This window comes from Callorhinchus milii, unplaced genomic scaffold (assembly GCF_018977255.1).
Source record: "Callorhinchus milii isolate IMCB2004 unplaced genomic scaffold, IMCB_Cmil_1.0 Scaffold4, whole genome shotgun sequence".
In the NCBI taxonomy this organism is placed as follows: domain Eukaryota; kingdom Metazoa; phylum Chordata; class Chondrichthyes; order Chimaeriformes; family Callorhinchidae; genus Callorhinchus; species Callorhinchus milii.
Window position 1 is genome coordinate 40321984 of NW_024704745.1, and position 18355 is coordinate 40340338.

Sequence of the window (18355 nt, forward strand, 5' to 3'; positions counted from 1 at the left end):
TGCTCAAACTGGAGATGTAGTCCTACTTGAATGATAATGGAAAGCTGTTTTCAATGTGATGCTTACAGTAGTTCCATACTCTCATTCAAAAAGAAGTAACTGCTTTAGAAGCTAAAATGAAAAGCAATTAGAACTGGAAAATGTTAAATCTCCTGCCAAGCAGTCATGGAATAGTTGTATTAAGAACAATGACAGTCATATTTGGTGGGAAACAAAAAACGGGCTTTCAAAATTAAGACTGACTGAATAGGAGAAAACAGTTGAAATATGTTAGCTGATGTAAGTAATTGGATCCACCTTCTCTTCCCTGTTTAATCATTGGTTTCATTGCTGGTTTTAGTTCAAAAGCACAATAAAGCTCACTGCCATGTTGAATCTACATCCAAATATACAAACTATTCTTATATTCAACCAAAATAGCCTTAATACCATTATACTCATGATGGTAAATCAAAATAAAAGTGATCAACAGACCGAATGTAACTTCATAATTTGGAATGAATCCAAAACAAAATCTTACCTTCAGAATGTGAAGGTTGCAGTAGAGTCTGAATCAATGAATCTACGCGTTTGCTTAGTGGCTGATAAGATAGGATGATTCGGAAGCTATTTTGCAAGGTTTGCTGAAAAAACGTTAGTAATGCACATTTTGCTTTTTTCCCCAAAAATCTGGTAACAAATTTGCATGTTTCTTTATTTTTCTCAACTGCACATGAGAAAGTGTGGAAACAAAGAGGAGACTCCACACCTTAACACCTTTCAAATTACCTTAACAATCCAAATAGCTTCCAAGGCATGATCTAAACAAGCTCAATTGCCCTTTTATAAAAATACATTTGTCACAGGTGGCACATCCAGAGAGTTGCTGCAAACACATGATTCTCTATATCTCTTGATTTACATCACTAACATTACCCAGCAGAATAGAACAGATCCCTTAGAACGAGAAAGCTTCAAATAAATCAGCTGTGTAAGTGAAAAGGAACAGGAAAGACTCAGTAGTTGATGTAAGTGGAGGAGTATTGCATTCTTTATTTTAGCCAGGCTTCTTGTGTCTCATTCTCTGGTAAACCTCTTTGGATTATGAAGAGGTAGGAGCTGGAACGATATGAGAAACTCACTCATTTTACACATCTCCAATACCTTGGAGAATCCAGGAATTGTTTCTTGTCATTGTAATAATATTAATAATAATAATCGTTGCATTTTATCTAGCGCTTTTCATGTTTTCTAGACTTCACAAAGTGCTTCACAGAATATACTGTAAAATGAATTGACTGTATATTTGTGGGCGAAACGCAGCAGCCAATTGCGTCCAGCAGTGTCCCACAAACAGTCGTGGATTGAAGTGACCAATTTTTTTTTTTTTTTCTTGAGCAATTATTATCAGGCATTTGGAATAAGGAAACTTGCCCAAGGTTTCACCCTGCTGGGAATCGAATCCAGGTCTCTCGCTTGCCAGGTGAGTGTTCTAACCACTGAGCTACAGGACTCCTGCAGTGAATATACAACAGCAGATATGAACAATTACCTGAATCTGAGAATCTTCCTGTTTTAAAATGGAAGTTAAAAATCCCATTATTCAAAAAGAAGGGATTTTTTTCTGGATTCCATCTCAATAGTCCTCCAGATTAATTGTGGATTCACCTCTTGACTGTTTGAGGGACCATGTTGGTTCAAATGGCTGTAGGTTACCCATAGAAATAACCACCAAACTTGTCAGTAATTGCTTGTGAAGTGCCTTGAGTCCTTTTGATGTCTCTTAAGACACTATGAAGAGTTCAAGTTCATTCTTCTTTCTTTATTCTATACTTAAAAGTATGGATTTAAAAAAACATAGCAATCAACTGACTACTTTGATTTCCTGCCAGTATTCTCTGGCAAATCTTAAATAAAAAGTTAGGAATCAATGGAGGGAATAAAAGTTCCCTCCAAAGCAAAAAACTTGTACATCTGGCTCACTGTTAAACTGTAGGTGAAGAGCTTGTAGGGCCATAATTCTGCACCATATAGATTCATGCTTTGCATGGATAAAATTATGGCAACTATGTTTAATATGAATGACTATGTACCTGTGCTGTTTCAGTTTGCTAAACATTTGTCATACACATAATTGATTTTTGCTCTATTTTTAATGCAGTTACATTAAATAGATGTATTCAATTCAGACAAATTCTAGAAAGACACATGTTGAAAGAAAAGTTTTTTTTAAAAGAGAAAAAGCTGTTGTCTGAATTTGCTTGATTTATCACAAAGCCTTCCACGCATTTCTTTCTTTGACTCCCAGATAATTTCTGTGGACAATTTGGGGTAATCCATTGAGCACCAGCACATCTTAAATATTTTCACACACAAAGGAGACAATGTGTCTCACAAACAAATCTATTTTGAGAATATAGCACTAAATATGAAATTAGTTAGTTCCGCTTCTTTCACAGACTCCAATTGTGGAACGACAAGACAATATTTATTTGGATTATCACATGTTACACAGAGTATAATTATATTCAAGAGTTCTAAGTATGTCTCATGACTGATGACCCTCTATGGAAAATGAAACTTAAAACTCTTTCACGGATGTTAAACATTACAAAGCCAAGCTGTATTTGTACATTATTGATAATTGCCCATCGGTCAAAGCAATTTTTTACAACTTTGCTATCTAATTGCACTTCACAGCGAGTATTCCAAAATAGAAATAAAAATTAGAAACTATGTTACGGGAAATTGTTCAAAACAATAGTTATTATATTTTTTAAGTTAGAACATTATTATTAAATACTATGATTTCTTCTACCACTAAAATACTTAATAATGGAATGAATAATTATTATTTTATGTTATAAAAAGGAAATGGCCAACTTAGAAATGGATGGGCAAACAAACTAATATTTGTCAAGTTGCTTGCAATGTATTTAATATAATTTCTACTTTTTTAAAAAGGGGTGTATTTTAGTTTTGTTGAAAATTTGTCAAAGTCTGTATCAAAATGCTTAATACAGAGGTGACTATCTGAACCACAGCTTGCTCCAGAGTAAACTTTTTTTTGGGCCCTAATACTGGAGAAAAAGAAATGTTTTGTTCCACCAACAATTATTTCCACTCGCTTACTTCAGGAGTGCTGGTGGATAGAGGGGGAGTAGTATATGGGTTCCTTACCTCATGATTGCTATTATAATCTCAATGACTCCTATCTTATTACAACCAAGGTAGATATATTTAATAATAATAATCCTTTCATTTGATATAGCGCATAATCACGCTGTCAAGACATCTCAAAGAGTTTTACAGGATATATTATGAAGTAGATTGACTGTACATTTGTGGGCGAAACACAGCAGCCAGTTAAGCATAAGAATATCCCACAGACAGCCATAGAATGAGTGGCCAGTATTATTTGAGAGAAATTCTCTTCTGTTTTTAAATAAGCATTGCTTAGACAAGCTACAGTTGTTCGGTCTTGAGGGAAGGCATCTTGGAACGCACGTTTTAGATCAGGGGCCTCCAACCGATCGATTGCTGTGAGGTGGCCTCTAATTTTGTATTACAAAAAGAGATATAAGGGAAAGGAGTAGAAGACTAGAGTAGAATGAAAAGAGAAGACATGGAATTCATGCCTTTGTCTTGGTCTCCTCAGGATACATTCATAATTAATGTGGATAACAATAAATATTTATTGCAAAACAAGCAGCAGAGCCAAGAATAGGAGACTGGACAAAATATATTAAATAGGGATTAAATTACTCCACACAGGATTTAAAAACTATAGATTTGGGGTCTGAGGGAATTTCAAAGTTTTGAACATTAATCAACACAAATTATCTTTGAGTGTTCAATCAACTAGGACTTTCACTGCCAGATCAGAGGAGAAGGCAGTACTTTCCTGTCTGTTCTCTTTTCTGTCTCTTCATAAGACATCCTCTTCCTTCCTTCATCCCTCACTGAGAAAGATAATCATCTTCAGTATCTTTCACTGCTAAAGATGATTACCATGTGGTCACCTTCAGATTTGGAAATCAGGGTCTTGAAATTCACATTTGAGTTCATCCTCCTTTACAAGGTTTGGCATGCCCTTCGCTTTTCAAGACTCTTAAAATCCCTTCATGCCCTGGCTCCTCCCTACCTCTCCGACTTGCTTACTCCCCGCTCCACCGCTACCTCCACTCTGCTGGCTCCAGCCTCCTGTTTGTCATACACGCTTTCATTACATCGAGGCTCGAATATGCAAACTCACTGCTTGTCGGCCTCCCCAACTCCTCCCTCCATAGGCTGCAGATCATCCAGAATTCTACGGCCTGCATCCTCTCCCGCACTAGGCTCCGCGACCCTATCACCCCCATCCTCGCCCAACTCCACTGGCTTCCCATCATACAGAGGATACAGTTCAAGATCCTGGTCTTCATTTTCAAAGCATGGTCACCATGGTCTTGCTCCCCTCTACCTCTACAATCTCCTAACCTCCTACTATCCTGCTTGCTCCCTCCACTCAACGGGCTCCGGCCTGCTTCATGTCCCCCACCTCGCTCACCCCACTATTGGCAGGTGGGCCTTCTGCCACTCTGCCCCCACCCTATGGAACTCCATCCCGCATTCTCTACGTCTTACCCTACCCTTACCACCTTCAAGACCCATCTCAGGACCCTCCTCTTTGACCGTGCTTTTGATCTCCCTGCTTCCACCCCCGCACTCCACACCCACCGCCCCCCCCCACCCCCCACCCCTCCCCCTACCCTCAGCTCATCTGTCTAGCACCTTGGGACATCCTCCCGATGTGAAAGGTGCTTTACAATGTAATTTTATTGTTGTTGTTTTCCCTTGGGCCCCCCGCTCCACCATCAGCAGACATGCTTTCAGCCACTATACCCCGAAACTTTGGAACTCTCTCCCTTAAATCTTCTACTATGGCTCCTCCTTCCCCCTTTTCAGATCACGCCTGAAGACCTTCCTCTTCGACCATGCTTAGGGTCACTTCCCTCCAGCTCGGTATCAGGCTTCACCACTATTAAGCACTTCGAGACACTACCCTGCATATACCCTGCTTTATATAAATGCAAGTTGCTATTGTTATGCCTAAAAAGAATCCATCCCTGATTGATCAATTCGATTTTGGTATCTGGGCTTTATAGTATCCTTGGACCCTAAAGAATGCAAAGCATACGGGGGGAAAAATTCCATCTGGGTCTAGATTTACTTGATTTATGTAACATTTTCATACGCCACACTCCTCTGTTTACCTAGCAGTAAGTAGGAATCCAATGGTTAGTCGATTGGCGGATCACTTTTCTGGGCATAATAATCAAATCAAAATAAATTTTAAAAATAAAATAATAATCTGGTTACTTAATCCATTACACCAAGAGTAACTCCCTTCTCTTTTTGAATAGTTCCGTGCAGAAAGGACCGCGACAGTGTGCCACAATGAGTTGCCCACTCAAAGAACAGCACACCCAAAATGAGTCCTCCCACAGGAGTCCACCCAGATGAGTATAGATACAGATGAAATGTCTGTCTGTGTGTCAATCTACATTCCATATTGGATCCTTTGGTTGCAAGCATAGTTGCAATGGGTACAGCTAATCTAATATAAAAGCAATGTGGAGTCCTATAGCTTCGTGGTTAGACCACTCGCCTCGCAAGCAAGAAGACCTGTGCTCGATGCCCGGCAGGACAAAATATTAAGCAAGTTTCTTTCTCCACAAGTCTCTGTTTATCTAGCAGTAAGTAAAAAAACTGGTTCGCTTTTCTGGGAGTAATAAACCCTTTTTTAAAAAAAATTTGGTCACTCAATCCATAACTGTTTGTGGGACACTGCTGTGCTCAATTGGCTGCTGTGTTTCTCCCACAAACTATACAGTCAATTCACTTTACAGTATATTCTGTGAAGCGCTTTGAGATGTCTCGAAGACGCGATAAGGCGCTATATCAAATATCAAGGATTAATATTATTTTAGAGCATTAAGAATTTGGCAAATTGTTAAACAACGCCTTAATTCTGAAACTAGTTTTTCGTAAACTTATTTTCAGAACTGGAGAAAACTGGAACAAAAAGCCTGACTCATTTTCCTCATAGCTTTCCAGATACCCCCAGCTACAAAGTATCTGTGCTTGATAATTCAAGACTTCTGAGCATTAAATTATAAATTCAAGTTAAGAAGGCTTAGCTTATTTTAATTGGAATAAAGTGAATCCCATCCAAATTTTAAAAGCTATGAATTAAACGAATTCTCACAGACAATTCTGCTTCTGACAAGACTCAAGAAGTGTTAATTTTGCATGGTGTTTTATGTGGGTGGCAATGGCCTAGAAGCTTTAAACTAATCCAACACTTAACAGAACTTTAGATTCAGTAGTTTGCAAGCTCAACTACCAACATCCTTGAACTTAAATATTGCATTAATTTACATTCTTGAAAGTTCTTTCACAAATCAGAATATCAATACCGAAAAAAAAATGTTCTTATTCAAAATAGAATGTATGTGGGAAGCAAAGTTTAAGTACATTTTCTAAAAGTACTTTATAAAAATATTTGAGCTTTTCAAAGTAAAAAAATTGTTTACTATTAATTTAATAAAGTAAAGGTCTTAAATGTCCGAATTAGCAATGTGGAAATGTGGAGCTTGTAAAGAAGGTTCTGCAAAAACTTTAACTTTTTCTTTATTTTCATTCTTATAAAATATTACAGAACAATTCTGGGCCAAGTTGTTATCATCAGACTCTTCAAGATTAACTAGTTATTTTCTCTCCATCAGATTTAATGCACTTTGATCTCTCCACTCTGCCCAGTCAAACCACTGATTTACAGCTGATTTGATCTCAGGGCCCAGCAAGAGGCATTATTATTTCTCTGGATCTGCCATCAATTTTGTAATTAAAAGAGAAACACGCTAACATGTACCTAAGGCAATTTTGACTTGAATCAGCTTTCCATCAGACAATTCACTATCCTATCACCATAAAATCTCTGTTTCTCACTCTGAATCTTAGGCTACACACATCCAAGTTAACTAACTTGTTAATAGAAGAAGGTGGATCGACGTTCACTGTTAATGAACAAAGGACTCTGAGTGCTCAGAGATGCCTCCTGCATGAAGGGCATTATATAAATGCAACTTCTTGTTGTTGTTCACTGATAGGTCAACAACAACAAAAAACAATAATAAAATTGGTCACTTCAAACCATGACTGTTTGTGGGACAGGCTGCCGCATTTCACCCACAAATATACAATCAATTAATTTTACGATATATTCTGTGAAGCGCTTTTAGATGTCTAAAAAACATGAAAAGTGCTATATCAAATGCAAGGATTATTATTATAATATCATAGGCCTAATAGCCAGTAAATCAAGGAAATCCTTATTCCTTGTGTTTGAGCTGTATTGAAAATGTTATGCGTGAAAAAATGACTCTTTAAAACAATACCAAAATTACATCTAAGCTCTATTCACACCTTAACAATTTCTATCTTTTTTATATTGCTGAGGAAAGGTTGGGTCAGGGGAAAGGTTGGAGCCTAACAGTCCAGCATCATGATTCTTTCTTGCAGTGAAAGATCTGCAGAAGCTTATTTGTTGCAGTGTGTTAGAAGACACAAACAATAGCCCATCTAATGCACAGTGCTCATCCAGATGAATCACAGAGATCAATGAGGTTTTATTTTCAGAAAGCATGGCAAAGTGATTATCACACACTGCCCTGCAGTGTTCCTCCCACACTGACCCACAAATTTGCAGAGCCATAGTCAAACTAGAATTAGAGGTTTGCTGGAAACAACAGTTCATTGATGTAGTGTGTAAGAGTAGAAGAGTAAGACGGAGGTAAAGAGGAAATCAAGAAGGGGGGATAAATCTGCATTAAATATGTTATCTTAGCACTCTCATCACTCTATTACAGGGATAAATTGGAACTTTAAAATGTTTTGCTGCAAAGCAATTTGGGGTATTAATCTGATGGTTTCAAAGGTTACTTCTGTTAAGAAAGCAAATATTTTTTTAGAAAACAATTGAACAGCATATCTTGTCTTATGGTTGCATGGATCTACTCCAGTTGATGATGCGAGAACACTTAAAAAGAGTTACTAGCACACATCAAAGGACTAATTTGTTTATATATTGTATCTAACCCAAAGGGACTCGTTTGGATTTTATGAAAGCGTTAAGGGCATCATTGTACTGGATTTCAATGGATTTCTGTCAGTTTGTCAAATTCTGTCAAGGCTGCACTCTCCACCTCTCAAAGTCAGTCAGGAACCTCGGGGTTCTGTTCGACCCTGAGCTGTCCTTTCTCCCTCATATCCGCACCACAACTGGCACCGCCTTCCATCACCTCCGGAATGTCACCAGACTACCGCACTACCTCACCCCTCACGCTGCTGAAACCCTGGTCCACGCCTTTATCACTTCAAGGCTGGACTATGGGAACGCTCTCCTCGCCGGCCTTCCCGCCACCTCCCTCCACACTGCAGGTCATTCAGAACTCGGCAACTCGTGTACTGTCCCGAACCAGGACCACATCACTCCCACCCTCGCTCGCCTCCACTGGCTCCCCATCCCCCAGAGGATCGAATTCAAGATCCTCACCCTCACCTACAAGGCCATTCACGGCCTTGCTCCCTCCTACCTCTCCGACCTACTATCCCCCTGTCTACCTGCCCATACCCTCCGTTCCTCTGGCTCCGGTCTGCTCCACATCCCCCGCCCCAACCGCCCTACCATCGGTGGCCGGGCCTTCAGCCTCTCAGCCCCTAGGCTCTGGAACTCTATCCCCCAGTGCCTTCGTCTTGCCTCCTCCCTTTCCTCCTTCAAGGCCGGTCTCAAAACCTTTCTCTTTGACCGTGCCTTCAGCTCCCCTCTCGACTCTCTACCCCCACCTCGCTCCCTCCCTTCCCTCCCCTCACCCTGACCATTTCCCCCTTGCTCGGGTCCTGACCCAACTGTACAGCGCCTTGGGACGTCCTCCCGACGTGAAAGGCGCTCAATAAATGGAATCTTGTTGTTGTTGTTCTGACACAAATACTGTTGCTATTTTTGGGCTGTTTTGCACAAAGTATAATTTCATAATAATAAGGGGCCTCAAGTGCTTTATACAGTAGAATCTTATTGTAAGGTAAACCTTATAACACTTGTTCACTTTATAAAGCAGATGACCTCTCAACCCAAGTTTGGTTTGAGTGTATGGAATGACCACTTTCCTGGGTGCTACATAATGGCAGACTTTCAGATCTTGACCAATATCATTTCCTGCATTCTGTACAGGAATTGATCACTTTTTTTTAATACAACAGCAATTTTGCATTTGTATAGCATTTTTCACATCAGGAGGAAGTCTCAAAGTGCTTCACTGAATCAGATGGGAGCTGGGAGCCCGAGCTGGGGATAAGGAAAGCTATGACCACAGAATATATATATGCAAATGTGCAATTTATTTTTTTAATTTAGCAGTGTATAATTTTCCTTTCGTTCAGTCCTGTATGCATTTATGTTGCAGTTTGACAACAACTCTTCATTTTTGATTAGTCGGTAGGAGTTACATGTACCTTTGTCTCATCACTGCTCAGTTGTATAATAAATTGAAATGCTGGACCACCCAGACAGTAATAAAAAATATTGAAGCAACATAACCAGCCCTTTTATTATGGAAAAAATGCAAAGATAATCCAAACACTGGAATGCTAGGGGTTGTGAAATAGATGGCAAACGATTTAGAGGTTAATTAAGACCATGGTATGAAGAGGAGAAACTCATGACTAAAGTAGTCTCAAAAAAGGACGCAAGATTTCTGCAGCGAGGAAAAAGAATGTCAATTGGCATGGCAGTGAATCTTGAGAAAAACTTAGAAGGAATTAGAACTGTCCTGCAGGAAATATGGTCAATTAATTAGCTTTTATTTTAGTAGATTTGGTTAAAGGTCAGGGTTTGCTGCATGACATTGAATTAAAGTTGTATGCCTTGAAGTGGATATGTGAAAAACTCATCTTGTGCTGCATTTTGAGGGAAGAGAAGACCAATAAGTTAAGTTTGAATTCATACAGAATATTTGACTTTGAACTTGAAACACACCAAAGCTAAACTATTCATACATATTTCCCATCACTTCAGTTAACAGTCGTTAACAGTAGCTCAAAGCCCAACAGAATGAATAAGTAAAAATGCAACGCAGAAGCAAATGTGATCACACACTTGAAGTATGTATTATATGTTTTTAGGGATACTTCTAAAGCCAAATCAATAACAAAAATATCAATTTACATTTATATTGACATCGGAAGAACTTTACACAGGTGACTGTGAGCTGAAACTGGGAGGGGAGGGAGACGCAGAGCTGAGGAAGATGGAGAGGAAAGGTAACAGGCTGATTCCAAATCAACCAAACCACACTTTTTTTTAAGCCAATCAATACTGCTTTTCTTGGGATCTATTCCACATATCCATTATTCCAAAAACTACCTCTTCCCTACATTGTTATAATGTGTAAAACATTATCTGATACCCTTCAGTTAATGATCAATAATCATACACAAATGTTTCCCTCACCATTTCTGCTAAACGACAATCCTTCATTGTAGGAACATAAGCAAAAAGGAATGTGTCTATTTCTTTTGGTCAGGCAATAGTTACATCAGATGGAGGTGTGGAGCTTCAACACCAGCTGCTTATCTCGCTGTATATCAATGAAGTTGATGCAAAGCCCTGGGTGTACCAGTATGTGTTCACCAAACCAAATGCCAAGCAATGCTTTCCAGCAGCTGTCATCCCAACGCTTTTACTCTTCAATGGATATCTGCCTTCAGGTTGTTGGAAGGGCATTTACAGGACAGTTTATAATCCTATGTCACATACCAGGTTTACTCAACAGAAACTGGCAAATCAGGCAAACTTATCATAACTCTTTAACACCACCCAGTTTTAATCACATATCCTACTACAAAACTTTTTTTAGAATCAGAAAATCAAATCTTATGAACTCTCCTAACAAAACTGCAGTAAAGCAAAAAAAACATGTAAAATATTTTACAAAATTAACTTGAAATATTACTTATTACTTAATGTAGCACTAACCATGAATTCTATTCGAATGACTTTGGTGCAAAAATGTATCAGTAGCTAGCATTTGGAGTGGAGTCCTGTAGCTCAGTGGTTAGAGCACTCGTCTTCCAAGCGAGACACCTGGGTTCAATTCCAGGCAGGGTGAAACCTTGGGCAAGTTTCCTTACTCCACACGCCTAATAATAATCCCTCCAAAAGTAAAATAAATAATAAATTGGTCATTTTCAATCCACGACTGTTTGTGGGACAATTGTGCACAATTGGCTGCCGCGTTTTGCCCACAAATATACAGTCAATTCACTTTATAGTCTATTCTGTGAAGCGCTTTGAGACATCGAGAAGATGTGAAAAGCGCTATATCAAATGCAAGGATTATTATTATTATTATTTGTGGATTTCAGTATAGCGGGAACTAGAATAAGAAACAAGAAACTCCATATTCTGAATGAGGGCATCACTGTAATGTTGCACTACTTTTTTCATGTGTATAAATTTATGCCATAAAGTAACCTCTTAAAAGTGTGGCATAAACAAATGAACAGAACAAATGAAAACAACACAAAAAATCAGATAATATATTAAAACATACAGAAAATATGAATTTAATAAATCAATCGCTTTACACCTTGTATTATTGCTATGTTACTGTTATCTCAGCTAATTTCTTCACAATTCTTTGAAACTTGACAAAAGGTATATTTTTTAAGGAGAATTTCATGTGCAAAATAAGCCTCAATTAAAAATAGTCATTAAATACATTGTTGGTAACAGTAGTTCGGAAGTAGCTCAGATTTGTGCATTTAAGGCCTTGATTTTAAAAACATTCTAATTCTTGTAAATAGAGTCTTTTCATAAAAAAAGTGTAAAAGTATGCATGAACCCCAAAGTCACATCATTCCTCTCCAGATCTGATCTTCTGTAGGTCATACCTTTTCAGCATGGCAAACCTAAGTAAAAACTTTTATTTCTAGAAGTGATAGGCCACCAAGCTATTAACGTAGTAATAATAATCATTGCATTTGATATTATTCTATTATTATATAGTGCCTTATCACATCATGGTGACATCTCAAAGCATTTCACAGGATTTTGCTGTAAAGTTCAGAATAGGTACTCTGTACTTGTAGTCGCACATATTGTAGGTACATATTTATTCCCTATTGGAATTTTATGAAGAAGAAAAAAAACATTTAGCCTAATGGTAGGAAACTACAAAAATCCTAGAGGATTCACAAATCACAATTGGGAACACAGGACCTTTTTCCAATCTTGACTAGAAAAGAACACACAAATTATTTGCAATTTCACAGACATAACTTTCAGAACAGTCAGAACTCCATGGGGCAATTTATGGAGCAAAATATCCCACAAGGAGCTTTTCACAGCAGCGAAAGCTTTGAAAAACAGTCAAGTTAAATTAGAATACAGATTGGACTCAAGTGAAATTTATAACTCTATAATACTCTTTCTATGAGGGTTGAAGTCATTGTATTAATTACAATGAAACTGCCTGATCTCTGCTTCAATCTAAGGAGAGGTTTGTTTTAGTCTATCAGCTTAAGGGTGCAATTGTATTTTATGCCACTGATATCAATCTGTGAAATGTAAGAACTAAATTGGGGCAAAGAAAACTTTCAATGCATGAAGACGCTTGCTCAGAAATGTTGCCAACGTAAACATACCAGTAAACGCTAGCACTGAAGGCTTTTGTAAAACAAATAATTTCAATCACATATTTCAAATGTGTTTTGCTCAGGGTGCCAATATCATTGTACAATGTGTCACCTTCCCTTTTCCTTCCTTTCCCACCCAGCGAGTGGGTTAGTGAGCAGACTGGTGCTACACGTTCAATACTTCCACTTAAAACAAGCAGGGGCAGAGGCCAAGGGATTTAGTCGACTTTCCTGGAAGGAAACAATCTGATTATAGCTGTACTACCTGTTTGGCAGCAAATTCACACAAATTCAATTCCATTTCTGATTTTGTAATATGTTTGGAAAGAGTAAATTGATGCAAAGACTACAAAACCACAGCTCCCAACTGTTTATTGCTGGAAAGACACTAACAAGAGATACTTTAAGCAATATCAAACAGACAGGTCACATTGACCTTATCTTTTTCCCATTCTATTCTATAGAACCAACAGTTTCTAATTATAAGTAATATCAAAGGTGCTTTCTGCTTCACAGCTCTCAGATTTCAGTCATGCTTTGGTCATGGTGCACTTGTGATTTGATTGCTGGAACCTGAATACTTGCCTACATGACTGAGCAAGCACGAAACAGAGTGGTACCTCAAGCAATGTAATTACTCCAATGCAAAACAAAATGAGATGAATTAAAACTCAATTTATACGCCTGGAAATAATTTAAAATTGCTTGTTCAACTAAACCAAGCACCGCTAACTAGTGCCAAACTCCAGTTTGAAGTTATTTGAGTTATTTATAATAACTTTTATTATAATATTTTTGATTACTGAAGAGGGTGGATTGCAAGTGCATCCCTACTAAAAGTGAATACCTCAAGGATGGCCAAACGGACCTATTTCTTCAACAGAGTCCATGCAAATGTACACTTCTGCATTTAAACTGTAACAATGTGACTCAATTTCCAGGTGAAATTATCTCAAATATAATTCATGAGACAGTCTCCAGCATACAATGGAGCATGGAGTTGATTTAATATAATGACATAATAATAATCCTTGCATTTGGTATAGCTCCTGCCAAATTGGGAGGGCATTCCCAAAGCACTTCAAAGGATTTACTGTGAATTTGAGTGACTGTATATTTGTAGGCAAATACCACAGCCCAATTGTGCACAGCAATTTCTCACAAACAGCCATGAAACAAATGACCAATTTTATTTGGGGGAATATCGGCCAGGACACCAAGAGTAATTCCCTTCTCTTTTTGAATAGTTCCACGCAGAAAGGACCGCGACAGTGTGCCACAATAAGTTACCCACTCAAAGAACAGCACAGCCAAAATGAGTCCTCCCACAGGAGTCCTCCCAGATGAGTATAGATACAGATGAAATGTCTGTCTGTGTGTCAATCTACATTCCATATTGGATCCTTTGGTTGCAAGCATAGTTGCAATGGGTACAGCTAATCTAATATAAAAGCAATGTGGAGTCCTGTAGCTTTGTGGTTAGACCACTCGCCTCGCAAGCAAGAAGACCTGTGTTCGATGCCCGGCAGGACAAAACGTTAAGCAAGTTTCCTTACTCCACAAGTCTCTGTTTATCTAGCAGTAAGTAAGAAACTGGTTCGCTTTTCTGGGAGTAATAAACCCTTTTTTAAAAAAAATTTGGTCACTCAATCGATGACTGTTTGTGGGACACTGCTGTGCTCAATTGGCTGCTATGTTTCTCCCACAAACTATACAGCCAATTCACTTTACAGTATATTCTGTGAAGTGCTTTGAGAGTATTGAAGACATGATAAGGCACTATATCAAATGCAAGGATGATAAGGTACTATACCAAATCGAAGAATTATTATAGGAAAAGCACAATATTTCTAATACATTTTCTTTCACCCAAATGTTCAGTTTGAAAACCATTGTCAGAGTGAATCCAATATCAAAAGATTTACACGCAGTTCTAAATCATTTGAAGTCAATAATCACCAATATCAGCTCATGTGTTGGAGAGCCATCTAGTGGCCTCTTGAAGTTTAAGCCACTTTATGGATTTCTGAGGTCCTAAATGTCTGTTCAATAAGTTTCATACATTTGTGCCCGGCCACTTATAAATAACTCAAATAACTTAAATTTCAAAGGGAGGTTTCATTTTATAGTTTTACTGTTATGGTATTCATTCTTTCAGATTGCTTCAGGGTTTGAGCAAATTTACAAAGATTACTAAATAGAACACAGTATTTCCTTGGTCATTAGAGTGTTGCACTGAGAGCTCATGTGATAATGGATCCTCTTGCCCTGAATCCCATTCCTCAACTTCATTGGTAACCCCAAGATGTCTACATTATTAAGCCAAGGAAAGAGTAAATTTGGAATCAGAAACATGTGTAATTTATTGAGTGTGTTAATCACACACTGGAGCTTACTTACTACTTAGACACCAAAAACGTATAGCCATCAAATATAATTAATGCAACATATCTGGCTCTTGAAGTTATTGACATTGACTGAGATAGCTACTAAAAAACTTTGATATATTTTAAACCTCAAATTACAAAGAATTCACTGTCTATCTAAACTCCAATCTGTCTGCTTCAATTGTTTTCTTTGGTGTCTGCAAGTTATTGAAAAGCTGTCAACCTGCTGTAAATCTGAAATCTCCTCAATGGCATGAAATCTCCTCCACAACTGATGTGTGGAATTGACTGTTGCATTTTGCCCTCAAACTATACAGTAAATTCACTTTACAATATATTGAAGATATCATTTCATTAAAAGGTTCTCTCATTCAATTGGGTGCTGTCAACACATTCTAAGTCAGATTGTTTGCTCCAGTTTCTCAGGTTGAAAGGTAAAGAATATGTAAGCCTTTAACAGCTGCTTTGCCAAACACTTTTTCTAACTTTGAGGATTATGTTTATTTCATTTCTGAAAATATGTGCACTTCATTATTATGACACTGAATGTTTTTGGCAGAAGAAACCGACTGTGGAAAGTAGGAATTGTGACAATATTTTCTTTGGCCAACTTTAGTTTTGTTGAGGCCTCCTGGAGTTTCAGGAGAGATGCTTTTTAGCATGAATCCTTTTAGGGTATTTGACCATTTCTGACCTTTCATTCTTTTTATAGTTTGCTCACAATGTATTTGTTTAAGTCATTACATTAAGTTTCTCAGTTGGCAGAAATCAAATTTTAAATTGATTCAAATTCCTGAATTTGAAATCCTGGTGTCCTGAGCGTATTGGTCAGAGCACTCACCTCGCAAGTGAGAGGACCTGGGTTTGATTCCCAGGCAGGGTGAAACATTAGGCAAATTTATTTACTCCACAAACCTAGCAGTATGTAGGAAGCTGGCTGTCAATCGATTGATGGATCGCTTTTCTAGGGGTAATAAACGTTTATAATAAGAATGATTTGGTCACTCAATCCATGACTGCTGTGTGCAATTGGCTGCTGCATTTTGCCCTCAAAATATACTGTAAATTCACTTTACAATATATTCTGTGAAGAACTTTGAGATGTCTCAAAGAAGTGATAAGGTGCTATATCAAATGCAGATAATTATTATTATTAAATTGTCTATTATATTTGTTCACCATGAAAAATGTACAATACATATAACCATTTAAATTAGTGCAGCCACAACCACAATAAGAATTTCCCTTTTTTGTATGGCCTTTCAGATCGGGAGGATGTCTCAAAGCACTTCATACTACTGACTGTGAGAAAGATGTAAAGTAGTCATCATAAGTTAATTCACAGGTATGAAATTACATGAGGACTAAAACAAAGGAATTATTTAAAGGATTCATTAATAAGTAGTCAAAGTAACATACTCCTTTAAATTCCTTTTGATAACAAGAAATATGTTTTGCCGACTCACTAGAATTTTGTTCCGGAAATATCAAATCAAAGTTCATATGGGTCAGTGCAACATACTTTTGATGACCAAAATGAGTCCTCTATTGGGACTGAGAGTTGTTAATAAGGATCCAATTAGAAATCACATCATTTTAGGCCCTAACATTTACATACATGGTCACATACACACAACTCGTATCAAAGAGAAAGCAATTTGCTCATTGAATAAGCAATCTTAATTATAATACCTCTGGATGAAAGACTACTTTCATGTCCCTAAAGAAGAGCTACAGATTTAAGGCAGGATGAAAGCCATCAAGTTTACTGATTCCAATGTGCCACATACAATTACACCATCATGGATTCTTCCTAATTAATATTATTTCCCTATAGCCAAAGGTAACACTGCCAATAAGAGAAAGCTCTGTGAAAGTTTCAAGGGGAAGAGCAGCCAATCACTATTCATTGACAGATTTAAGTAGATAGACAGGATCAGCTAGGTTACGATAGCCTCTTGGCCAATTTCGCAACCAGTCTGCATTAGAACATAGTCCTCTTGTATCAGCTGAGACTGTTTTTTTAAGGTCAATGAATGTTTTATGCAATGAGGGGAATAGAGTTTTAAGAAAACTGCATGTTCCCTTTCTTGTTGCAAAATATTCAAAGTAAGTTGTAGAAGAACATGGGAAATGAAAACTGAAGACTATCAAAGAATTCAATATATTGGACTTATTTTAACATATGGCAGATCAAAAAAAAAAACTGGAATTCTAAACCTGGATGTATTTTTGTCATTTGGGTATTCTTATTGCACACAATGGGGTCCAAAGTGTAGTATTCATAAACAAATTTAATTGAAGTGGGTTTTTAAATACCTTCCCCTCCCCCCCACCCCCCACTAACCTCTGAATAAAGGAAACATCTGAAACAAGCTGAAATGGGCTAGGACCGAAACTGGCACCAACTTTGGGAGAACTGTTTACTGATTCCAATGTGCCACATACTTACCGCTAAGTAAACAGAGGCATGTGGAACAAGAAAACTTGCCCAAATTTCGGCCTGCCGGGAATCGAACCCAGGTCTCTCGCTTCCGAGGCGAGTGCTCTGACCACTGAGCTACAGGACTCCATTCCAAATGAAGTTCGATACAGATAAATGCAAGGTATTCCATATAGGAAGTAAGAGTAGGAGGCGTGTGTACCACATGATGGGATAGAACTATTTTAGGAGGAAGCTGAATAACTGAATTCATTAGCATTATAATGGAAAGGCACCAAATGGGTGCCTAAAATATAGCAAAATACAAGGAAGCGGGAATAGAGACATTACTATAAGAAGCTATTGTAAAACTTTTTATTCACGTTTAAGCTATATGCCCACACTGACAATGGTTTCAGGTACGTGGAATCTCACCCACGTGACCAGACTCTGTCACCACTTTAAATACGATTCCTGTAAAAAAAAACATTTCTATTTTATTGTAATGCTTTATTGTATTCAGAAAGGTGAGACATTCAGTAGAAAATACATGATTTGTTACTGAATTGTCCACGTATGACCATGCCCCACGCCCCAACCGCCGTGGCGGCCCTCATATCCAGGGCGTCACTTGCCCTATCCCCCTACTCCACCAGCTCATTCCCTTCTTTCAAACACCTTACTCTCTGCCATCCCTCCCACCTCTCTCTAAAAATCCTCCCCCACCTTCATCTCTGACCTCTCCACCCTCCTAGCCTCCCTCTGCCTCTGCTCCGACCGCCTCATCATCCTAGGAGACTTCAACCTTCACTTCACCCCCTCCTGCTCC

General features: G+C 38.1%; 1 non-coding gene across 1 annotated transcript; it reads right to left on the bottom strand.

Moving 5' to 3' along the window:
• Positions 1–17602: 17602 nt before the first annotated feature.
• trnap-cgg lies at positions 17603–17674 on the bottom strand. The gene has a single exon. It is a non-coding gene; the product is annotated as a tRNA-Pro (tRNA).
• Positions 17675–18355: the final 681 nt, after the last annotated feature.